We start from the raw sequence: 12,459 nt of genomic DNA on the forward strand, positions 1-12,459 counted from the left end.
CAGGTTCTTAACCACTGCGCCACCAGGGAAGCCCTGGGTCTTGTTTTATTGGCTCAAACAACACCAGCCAGGAGAACCCTTGTTGGGGACCGATGTGAGACAGCCGATAACAAAACCAGGAAATTAACATCAGTGCAATACTGTTATCCAAACTAAAGGCCCCAGTTTTCAACTAATGTCCCTCTTCTGTTCCGGGATCCTATCCAGGATCCCAAACTGCATTTAGTTATTTCTCCTCAGTCCCCTGAATCTGTGACAGCGCCTCAGCCTTCTCTTGACTTTTATGATCTTGACGCTTTTGAAGAATATTGATCAGTTTTTGGGTCAAATCTCTCAATTTTGGTTTCTCTGATGTTTTTTCAAGTTGCCCGAACGTTATACATTTTTGGCAAGAATGACACAGAAATGATGTTGTACCCCCCCCCCCCGCCAAAAAAAACCATACCAAACAGAAGTTTCACGAAACCCTATCTTTGCTATGTAAGATACACGCTGACATTTTCTATTACTGTTTGAAATGCTGGTTTCACAACCTTATTGCTTCACACCGTCTAATGGGTCAGAAAACACTGCCCTAGGCCAGCTCATGTCTGAGCCCTTCTCCTCCTCCCACTGGTTCTTTCTTGAACCTCCTTCCTTTCTCTGCCTCCGTGGCACCGCACTGACTGGGTTTTCCTTCTTCCTCACTGACCAGCTCTTCCCTGTAAGTTTTGGACTTTTCGTCCCACCCCCATCCCCGTGTCCTAGATGGTGGCGATGCGTGTACAACACTGAACGTTCTACCTGAACATATGTCACTAGACTTATTTCCTCTGTGAGCTGACCCACTCCTCCCACTGCGGCTCCACACAGGTGAGCCCACCCCTGCTCTCCCACCTGTGTTTCAGGCTCGGCCTCCTCGCTGCCTCCAGGAATTTCCACGTGGGAGTCCTGCCCTCACATCAACGGGACCAAAATAACATTTACTCAGCACTCTCTCCCTCACACACTGGATCCCCTTGCCTCCAGCCTATGCCTGTCAGCGTTACACCCTTATTCCTACTTACTTATTGGCAAGAAGCCCGGCTTTCACTGTCTGGCACCGGGACTGCCACCCGGCCGGCTCCTTTATTCTCCATTTCCTAATCCAGGGGTTCTCAAACTTTAGGGAACACCACGATCACCTAGAGGGCTTGTTAAAAACGGATTGCTGGGGCCCACCCCCAGAGACTGTAATTCAGTGTCTAGGGTGGGACCCCCAAATTTGCATTTCTAACGAGTTCCCAGGAGAGGGGGTGCCGCTTTGAGAACCACGCTCTAACCATCCCAAGTAGGAATTCCAGACTCATTTTGCACTTCCGGGACTGCAGGGAACCAGCGGCGGCGCGCACCCTTCCACCTGCCCAGCCCCGCCAGGAGCAGCTCACCCTAAGCCACTGTTTTCCCGACATGGAAGGCCTAATCCATCCCCTTGCCTTGCAAGGACTCAAATCTCCCTCATTCTGAGGGAATTCGCTCCAGACCAGCAGCCCCAAGATTCTTTTTCTTCTCCAGCCTTCGTGGAGTTGCTTCTCCACTCGGTGGCAAGGAAAGTGGCGGTTACTATCGCAAGCTTAGTCCTGCCTTTCCAACGAGGTCCCAGGCTCATAGGAAGTCGTTCTTCCTCTGCGCTCACTTTAGTTTGTTTGCTTCTCTCATTGTGATTTCGAGTACATCCCGCTTTCACCTCGCACACCCTCCCATACACGCGCAGGCACACGCACGCACACACACACAGAGGTACAGGCACTGGTTTAGGGCTCTGCCTGAAGCAAGCTTGGGCAACTGCTTGCCCGAGAGCCGTCTGGCTAGCCTCCATGAACTTGAAAGAAACCGAGTGAGGCTTTGCCCTGCCTTTCAAGGACCCGCTGATTGCGGACGGCGGCCCTCGGGTCCTCTCCGCCCGGGAGCTCTGGGTACAGTCGGTGCGAGGGGCCTGGGTGGCGGGAGACGTCGAGAGGAACCGAGGCAGGGGGACATTTGGGCTGCCCTACACGGGGACAGATGTCTTTTAAAATCTTTCGGAGGGCGTCCAAAGAAGAGATCACGTTGAGCCCTTGGAGGTGGAATCAAGACCTGGCTCGCGAAGGACACGAACGTCCCGTGCCGCGCGGACCCTCCCCGGCTCGCCGGCTCGCTGGCTCCCGGGGCGCAGCCTACGCGGCGGAGGGCGGGAGCCGCAGTGCCGCGTCCCGCCGGCAGGGGTCTCCGTCCTGGCTCCGGAGCCTATTAGGAACTCAGCAAATGGAGGCGTGGGGGAGGGAGCGCGGCCGGGCGGCGAGCCGCGCCTCCCACTGCCGCCGCCGCGGTTCTTCAGTCCTCACCTTTGAGACACTTGGTGGCCGCGCGGATCCGGCAGGAGTCAGAGGAGTGACCTTGTCACGTGGGGCAGGAAATGCCTTCCTCGCCTCCCAACCTGCCGGCTCTGGTTCTGGGGCTTTTCTGGTGTGATGAGCGAGGCCGGGAACGCCCGCTCACCTCGGCAACGCAAGGCCGGCGGTCCGTGCAGGACCGTGACCCTGGGAAGTTTCGTCCCAGGTTTCTCCTCACCTTCCCAGAGGGCGGTAGGAAAAGGGTTGCTCCCCCAACATGTTTGCCCTTCGGGGCGATTCCGTTTCCTAACGTGCCTCTTTTGAAAGAGGTCCATTTAGTCGGTATTAACAGCAGCCGAGTAGGCACAAGCCGGGCCAGTAGCGATCACTTTATTGTTTTAACGAGGGCTCGTGGGTCGTCTCCAGGTGCCAGGCTCTGTACCCCGAGATTCAACGGTGAGCAAGGACTCAGACCCTGTCCTCACTACCCGGACCGCCAAAGAACGGAGTTTTCAGGTGACCAGATGGGCTTCTGGTGCCCATTACTTGAACATCCAAGACCACATGGAGGAGGAAAACCCTCCCTCAAACCCAAGCGCGCAGTCTGTGCCACCGTTCGAAGCGGGTTAGTGCAGGCTTGCGTTAACTTTTTGGACCTTTTCACTTCATTTAACAGTAACGTGCAAAAAACCTTCAGTGACGGCTGCCTTCCTCCGGGGCTGGGCCGCGCTAGGTGCTGGGGATGCAGTGGTGAACAAGACGTGTCCCTGTCCTGGGGAGCGCGCAGCCCAGTGCAGGCAGTAGGCGGGTAAAGCATAAACAAGAAATTGCAGTGTGGCTGGGACCCTGGTCCGCTAGTTGTCTGGATTCCACTGATTTATTCTATAGGGCACAAGAGGAACCAGGAGAGAGAGGTCCTGCCCACACTGCTGGGTCAGACCCAAAGCCCAGCCCCAAGGATGTAGAGTCCCTTAGGAAAGCCACCATCTGGTGCCGATGCCCGGGGAAACATCAGGTGTCCTATAACCCAGGACCAAGTAACAGGAGCATCCTCATTTCTGACCCTGGGGTTGCTCTGGCTTCACTGATCTCATTTTCCTTCAAATTCATTTCCTGGGAAGTTCCTTAGGAATTAGTATTCAACAACCACACACTCTACTTCCCATCTCATGAAACCGTGCTCTAGAATCTGGCTGATGCTGGGAGAGAAAGAAGGTCCACTCTTTATTTATTTATATTTTTTAATTTATGTGTTTGTTTTTTGGCTGCACCCCGCGGCTTGTGGGATCCTAGTTCCCAGACCAGGGACTGAACCCGGGCCCTCTGCGCTGAGAGCACACAGAGCCCTAACCACTGGACCGCCAAGGTTCACTCTTTCTATAGCTTTCATAGAGCTCAGTTTCTGCTGCTGTTGTTTTAATGTGCTGAAATTATGTTTGGGCTTTCTTGTTCGCTTTTTGAAATAAGTTTTAAAAATGCAGACTTCCAGGAAAGACTTTCTTTTCTACATATTAGGTTAACAGAACACTAGCTGTGTGGTTCCAACCTCCGACGTTTCTAGGCAGCAAAAATCTCATCGCGTAGCCAGAGAAACAGTCACAAATTCCCATGACACACTTTCAGGCCGTATCTCTCTGCTCTGGGCCTGCTTCAGGACTGTGGGAGTAAGGCAGTACTGCAGAGATTAGCTAAGAGGCACTTGGAATCCCTCCACACTGATATTTTGTGCTTTTTCCCCAAGTGAGAAACACAGAGTCCTCTACAAGCACTGTTATGTTTTTTTGTTTGTTTTAATTTATAAAAATACACAGACCTCTATGTTCTGTGTTCTCTGAGCTCTGTGTTAATACACAACATTTAGTGCTATAAAAAAGAAAACTGCCTTGGTGAAAAAGCAAAGCAGAGTCTTGTTTACTGTTGTCTGTGTGTCCACACCAGGATAATTCCTGCCTGACTACCTAAAGTGCCCGAGCAGTTACAAAGGGATAATTCACTTCCTTTCTCAGCTGTTGAGTGCTAAAATCATTCTCCTTGGGAGAGATGCCATGTCTTAAACAGAAAGATACTCAGAAAGCAATGTTTATGATTATCTATAAGGGTGGTAAGCACATCAGACATGTGAATAAGAAAAATTAGGTACATTCTGGTCATTCTTAGGATGCTTTCAGAGAATGACACACATTTCCCATGAAATCAGAGTCTTTCTCCTCTAAATCTCACATATTCTGTTCTGTGTTTCTGAAAATGGGCATCGTTTCTACAAATTGAATCCCATTATCACATGCAAAACACTAAAAATGTGTTCACATAGAAAAACTATTTCAGTAGACTAAATTCAAAATTGTTTTAACGAAAAAGAGGTGGGCTGACCTGCCACAATCTCACAAAATTTGGGAATGGAAAAAAAGTCTTCAGCATTAGCGAATTCAACTCCTAAACAATATCCCTGGCAAGTAGCCTCCTCATACCTGAGGACACACGCCTAGTGGCAGGGCTGCTCCCAGAGACCCACCCTTTCCAACTCTTGGAAACAGTTCTTTACCCGGAGCCTGAGATTCCTGAAGCTCCCTTCCTCAGCGCCCACTCGCCACTCTAGCGTGGCCACATGGGAAAAGCCTCGTCCACGAAGTAGCTCCTTCAGTGTCTGAGTAGCTCTCAGAGGTTTTACTCTTGTAGGTTTGCAATAGGGCCTCATTGTACTCATTGAGTCTGTTAAAAATTGCTCATTGAGGTGTCTGGGGGCGGGGGGGGGATGGAAGAGGGAGCCGGACAAGGCCCCAGCCCTCCTGGTTCTCGTCTTCTATTGAGGAAGACAGAAAATAAACAGTTAAACAAGTTAATGTATAATATTATGTCAGGTAATGATAAAAACACTGAAGGAAAAGCAAGTTCAGAGACTGGGAAAGGGGAGTGCTTCTCCCCTAAGTTGGGAGGCAAGGGAGCCCTAATGAGGAGATGACATTTGAGCAAAGACCTGAGTGAACTGAGGGGATGAGCCATGTGAATGGGGGGAGGGGAGGGAGTGAAGGCCCTGCAATGGTATATGTGTGGTGTTTGAGGAATATCAAGGAGGTCGGCAAGACAGTAAGGGGAAGTGAGACGGTAAGTAGGAAGTGAGGTTTGAGAGGCAGCCAGGAGTCCTGTGGCCTCGACAGGGCCTCACTCTGCAGGGTTGAGAGCAGGGATATGATGTGATCTCAAGACCCTTCCCATCTTAGTTGCTGCCTTCTCTATTTTTCTGGCTGGCCAAAGTCTCTGTAAAAGGTGGTAACCCAGACTTGCCTCCAATATTCCAGGTGAGGCCTAACTTGCAGAGTACAGCAGGACCATCCTCTCCTTTATTCTGGACATAATATTCCTATTAATACAATCTGAGACCTCTGAGATGGCTTTTTAGGAAGCAATTTATTGAGTTTGCTGTTTTCTTTTGCACATTATACTTTTTTTCTCTTTCTTTCTTTTTCTTTCTCCTTCTTTCTTCCCTCCATCCCTCCTTTCTTTTTCTTTTTCTTCCCTATCTCCTTTCTCTATTTTCTTCTTCCTTCCTCCCTTCCTTCCTTTCTCTCTTTCTTTCTTTCTTCCTTTCTTCACATTGTACTCTTTTTTTTTTTTGCGGTACGCGGGCCTCTCACTGCTGTGGCCTCTCCCGTTGTGGAGCACAGGCTCCGGATGCGCAGGCTCAGCGGCCATGGCTCACGGGCCCAGCCGCTCCGCGGCATGTGGGATCCCCCCGGACTGGGGCACGAACCCGTGCCCCCTGCATCGGCAGGCGGACTCTCAACCACTTCGCCACTAGGGAAGCCCAACATTGTACTCTTAAACCACATGCCCCACGTGAGTTTCTTCCCCACCCTCACCCTCATCCCCCCCTGTCCTAATACCTACTGATACCATGGAGCTTAAGGAAACATCCTAGAGCCAAGTGGGAGCCTACTCAGAACAAGGTCTTTACAGACACATTTTTGTATTTGCCTCATCCTGGTTCCATTTAACATGTCAGGTTCCAAACATCCTAGACTTGTCTGGATGGCTTTTGGGCGCCCAGTGGTGGATACTTTCCTCTTAAATTCTGTCTTAGTACACTGGGCACATTGTTTCAGTTTTTACAAATATTTTTGGACCCTGGTTCTAGCATCTTAATGTATAAGCTATTCCTCCCATCTTTGCCATCAACAGATTTCTTCAGGATATCACTTATAATGACACTGTATAGAGAGCAGCTGAAGATAGGGCCCTGTGGCAAGTCAATAGAGACCTCCGTCAAAGTTGGAATGGATCCATTACCAAGACTTTTGGGAAGTGATTGTTCGACCAGCTGCAAATCACTCTAATTTGCCCTATATCTACCCTACATCTCTTCATTAATCAACGAGGACACAATAAAAGATTTTTGTCTAAGATACTAAGACGTACACGCACCATCTTGACCTTCCAGCCCAACCATGCTATAAAACAAAGAAATGAACTTACACCTCACAGTTCTTATTTGCTTTGCCACTTCTCTTACCAACTCTGGACTTTTCCTCCTGGCCTGAGGCTCACCTAACATCAGACACAGGCCATACCTAGAAGCTTGCTTCCTTCTTTTTTACTGTAACTGTACACTGTAGTTTTGTCTTCCTAAATGCATTATACATGTTACTGAAAAACTGTGATCATTTGAATCATATTCTAAGTATACAATCAACTGTTCATTCCATCAATAAAGGTATTGATCATTCCCTTGATAAGTCCAATATTTCCAAAAAGGAAACTCTTTTTGAAATACAAGTATAATACTTTCTAATATAGATTTTTGTTTACCTATACTGAATTTTCTCAAAACGTATCATACCTTCCAAGACAATAATAACAGACCAGGGCTGCTGTAACTTGAATCACCCGTAAATCCAATACCTGGCACATGATGTCCTCCTGCCAGGAAATTCTTTAGCCACAAATCTTCAGACTCAGTAAAATAAATAGTATTTCTATTAATTGGTAGTTCATGTGAAGATAAACAAAAGCAGTTTCCATCTGGTTTTACATTGATCCTGAATTATTTTCAAGTCAACCTTGTGCCCCTTTTGCAAACTAGATCACAAATCTCCACGAGGGCAGGGGTCATGTGTCTCTTGCCCTTTACTGCTTTCACAGAGTCAGGCACCACACCTGGAACGTATATAACAAGGGCTCAATAAATGTTTCTTGAACAGATAAAATGAGCAATAAACAAATGTATGCTTACAAGAATAATACTTTATTCATAAAAAGATTTTAGTTTTGCCAAGGATCAAATAGAGACATGCCCAATGCCTTCTAAAATGGAATTTTGGGAGCAAAAATCACCATCTCAGGTACATAAATAATAGATTCTCGATAGCAATTCTCGCACATTTTGGTCTCAGGACTCCTTTAACGTTGTCAAAAATTATTGAGAACCCCAGAGTTTTTGTTTATATAGGATATATCCATCAACATTCACCATATTAAAAATTAAAACAAAAATTAAAAATTTATCAATTCATTTAAAATAATAGCATTGACTCAAAATATATCAACATAATGTTTTGTGAAAATACATTTTACATAACAAAAATAAATTAGTGAGGAGTGATATTATTTTAAATTTCTGTAAATCTTTTGAAGGTCTAGCTTAGTAGAAGACAGCTGGATTCTCATACCTGCTTTTGCATTCAATCTGTGGGCATATGACATGACATGTAGCCTTTAGAACAGGGGTCCCCAAACCCTGGGCCAGGCTGCACAGCGGAGGTGAGCGGCCTGAGGGCGAAGCTTCATCTGTATTTACAGTGGCTCCCCATCGGTCGCATTACCGCCTGAGCTCCTCTCCCTGTCAGCATTGTGGTGAGTTGTATAATTATTTCATTATATATTACAAGGTAATAATAATAGGAATAAAGTGCACAATAAATGTAATGTGCTTGAATCATCCCGAAACCATCCACCCCACACCGGTCCGTGGAAAAATTGTCTTCCACGAAACCGGTCCTTGGTGCCAAAAAGGTTGGGGACAGCTGCTCTAGAAAACTCCACTGTATACTCATAAGAATGAGACTAAAAGAGGCAAACAGTGTCTTGATATTATTATGAAAATAGATTTGACCTATGGAACCCCCTTGAAAGGGTTTTGAGGAACCCAGGAGGCCCTGGACTATATTTTGAGATCCACAATTCTAAATGTTTCCACTATTCTAGATGTTTCCATCTAGATGTTATTCTAGATGCTTAAATAATAATAGCCACTCAATTCATAAATTTTCTTCTTTCTCTTGAATATTAGAAAGTTCAGAGCCAAGTTGAGTAATCAGTTCAGGCCAGGAATTAGAATCTGTCCATCTCTGCCACGCTGTTTGCTACCTGTTCGCTACTTGACTTTTACATCTTTTTAATGTTAATGGTTTTTTGTCATATTTCTTCTGTTTTTATTAGAATTTGCTCCAATCCTTTCTGGAAGTAGGTTGGATATTTTAAAATGTAGGTATGGACTTCACTGGTGGTGCAGTGGTTAAGAATCTGCCTGCCAATGCAGGGGACACGGGTTTAAGCCCTGGTGCGGGAAGATCCCACATGCCGCGGAGCAACTAAGCCCGTGCGCCACAACTACTGAGCCTGCGCTCTAGACCCCGCGAGCCACAACTACTGAGCCCGCGCACCTAGAGCCCATGCTCCGCAACGAGAGAAGCCACGACAGTGAGAAGCCCGCACACTGCAATGAAGAGTAGTAGCCCCTGCTCGCCGCAACTAGAGAAAGCCCACACGCAGCAACGAAGACCCAATGCAGCCAAAAATAATAAATAAATTAAATAAATTAAAAAGAAAAAAATGCATTTTAAAAAAGTACTATTAAAAATAATAATAATAAATAAATAAAAATGTAGGCATGTGTACGTGTATGTATATATTGGGTTGGCCAAAAAGTTCGTTTGGGGCTTTTGTACCACTGTGGGGAAAACCCCGAATGAACTTTTTGTCCAACCCAATATATACATACGCACATACCTATATATATCAACCATACAAATTTAATATTACACCTTTATTTCATTCTCAGTATCTATCCAGCTAACACCCTTCTACAGGATGAAAATATATATGATAACCAATAAAAGATTAAGACATTCCTCAGCTTGATTGAATGGGCTTTCTTAGAGCCCAGAGGACAGGAGTTGAACTGCAAGGAAACAGCTCTCTAAAAAGACAGAGTTGGGCTTCCCTGGTGGCGCAGTGGTTGAGAGTTCGCCTGCTGATGCAGGGGACATGGGTTCGTGCCCCGGTCCGGGAAGATCCCACGTGCCGTGGAGCGGCTGGGCCCATGAACCATGGCCGCTGAGCCTGTGCGTCTGGAGCCTGTGCTCCGCAACGGGAGAGGCCACAACAGTGAGAGGCCCTCGTACCGCAAAAAAAAAAAAAAAAAGACAAGAGTTACGTGATAGAGAATTTGTCACTCAAGAATTTAGGCAAATTAAGTCTCTAGAGTGTCTGATTTATCCCAGACTCCCACCTGCACCTACCACTTTTCTATATCAATGGCTAATTGGATCGAAGCCTAGGATAGTCACCCTTGGGAAATGTCTGCCCACTGCACTTCATTCTCCTGTCAGGGAGAACCGCCCCTCAGTCTGTCTTGGGGCACCCTACCTGCGGCCACCTTGCTTGGATCAGGTTGTGCACCTGTCTCAGGATGGGCCAACCACATTCTCCCTCCTGGGAATTCAGTATTGGGCTGAGGACGGCCAGTCGCCTGGCTAATCTCTGCAGGAGAGGAGATGTAAGCGTGGTAATCGTAGCAGATCATCTCCCACCCAGTCCAGCTGCCCACCAAGAAGAAAAAAGTCGATTGCAGAGCGAGAGAAAGGAAGCAGAGATGAAGCTGGAGAGGGGTCCTGCCTGGGTGCCTGGGAGCCACCCGTCCTTGGACTTGATGACACACGGCTTTATCTACACACTCCCCTGCACGCTTCAGCCAGCTCAAGTGGATGACTTGCAACCCAAAGGTCTTAACTGAGGCAAAGACAAAGCCAGAACCATCTGTGGGTTTTTCTCGACAGCCGGGTCCCTTAAAGGATTCTGGAGGGCACTGCAGGCCCTAAATACACATTTGCTCTTTGAAGGCTTCTACTGGGCAAAAACGTCTTTCCATCCAAGGCCAATGAGATTAGGAAATGGCATTTCCTCCAGCTTCACATTCCCGGAGGGCAAATGTACAGATGACTGGAGTTGGCAATTGACTCTGTGGGTTAGTATTTGCTGAGGGCACACACCCAGGGACTCGAGCGACAGAATCCCCCGGCGCCGGGCAGGAGGCTGGCTGTTTTGCTTCCAACCACCTGCCTGTTCTCCCTCCTCTCAATCAGCACTCACCAGAGCCCTGACCCTCAGTGACCGGCAGGATGACCCACTTTTTTAAAATGCCAATTTTTAGCAGCTGGAAACAATAAACATAGAGGGAGGTGAAGATGCCAGGGGATGGATTTCTCTCTGCCTGCTTTCAAAAGTTGAAAGATGCCCTAGGACTAGGGAACAGCAAGGATGTAGTGCAACAGTGACAGACTGCTGGTGCAACGCCTGACTCGGAGCCGCTGTGGGACCGTCAGTCCCCACACCTCCCTGGGCCTCGGCTTTCACAGCCGTGAAATGACGAGGTAGCAACAGATGGTCTTTTAGATCCCTTTCATCTTCCACTTTCTATCATCTTTGTAAGCGGGAAAGATTTACACATAACTTCATCTTGATTTTATTACTTGTAGTTCATCTTCTTGGGACAGAGTCGGCGGCAGAGCCGTTGTGCAGAAGTAAGTGGTTCTCTCTCTCTGGGGTGATTTAAGAGGTGCTGAAAACCCCGAGTACCTCCCTCACTGTTTTGCCACAGCAAAGGCCTGAAGCTTCCCCGTCCCAGAGCCAGCCCTGGCATCCAAGTATTATCTGTCGATGGTCCTGGTGAAAAGGCAAACACCTACATTGCCCACTGTTTCTCACGGAGCAGATTAGCCTGGCCTTGCCTCTGGATTCCCTATAGGAATGGGATCCAGCAGAGGCACCATGGCCGGGAAGGGTCTGGGGCCCAGGGCACGGCGGTGGCAGACACGCCCGGGCAGTCAAGGGTACAGGGGAGCCCAGGAGCTGCAAAGGCTCCAAGGCCAGATGAGGAAGCAGCTCTGAGCCAACTGTACTTGCAAAGGGAGGTGGGTTGTCAGATTCACTTGACTCCCCTGATTCTCTTCTCCTCTTCAGGGTGCCTGGCAGGAAGCAGGAGATTCTCTGACCACCCTCCAGGGCTCCCTCCTCAACACAAGGAAAGCCTGCCCGAAGGCCCCCCATAGGCTGTCATGAAAAAAGACTAAGGTAGTTGACCACCTGGAGGCAAGAGCCCGATTCTGCTGTGGAGCAGCTGCCCAGACCCACCGAGGCCCCTCGCATTTCCGGGGCTCACGCTACTACCACAGCCGGCCCGGGCACCGGCTCCCTTCCTCTCCTGGCTGTCTGCCTAAGGAGCCGCAGGCCCACCACAGCACCCACCCACCCCAAAAACAAGGCTTGGGTGTCAGGTTGTACTAATCCTCATTTCTGGTGGCTTCAGCGCTTAACCTGTAGAAAAGGAGAAAGGATAACCAGGAGAACTTCCTAGTGCTCCTACGGGGGATTTAGTCAATATGGGAGCTGTATGAGGTTTAGGAATAAATGAACCATCAGCTAGCACCCTGAGGTATTATTCTACAACACAGCATCTTAAACACCGATTCCCCTGCACTGTATTGGAACATGTGTCAAACATGTTCCCTTGGGCTTTCTTGGAAGGCTAGACTTGTCAAATCTTTCCCTCGTTTTGGGGTGACGATTAGGGTGTGTTCTGGTGACTGATGAGTGTGTAGATATTAAGTAGAAGTAAAAATAGCAACTGAAGCCCAAACCATCCTTACTGGTATCTTGAAATCTTCTGAAAAGAAACTACTATCCAAGAGCCTAAGTGAACCAGGTGTATTTTGTATTTGCTGGGGATAAACAGGAGAGGGGCACACATACTCGGGGGAACACAAATGTCCCATCACCATCACTACCCATATCCTTAGTCTCCAGAGTAAACAGTTTGTAAAATACCAGAGGGGCCAAAATCCCAGTTTTTCCCAGG

This window comes from Mesoplodon bidens, assembly GCF_964165515.1.
Source record: "Mesoplodon bidens genome assembly, chromosome: 17".
Lineage (NCBI taxonomy): Eukaryota > Metazoa > Chordata > Mammalia > Artiodactyla > Ziphiidae > Mesoplodon > Mesoplodon bidens.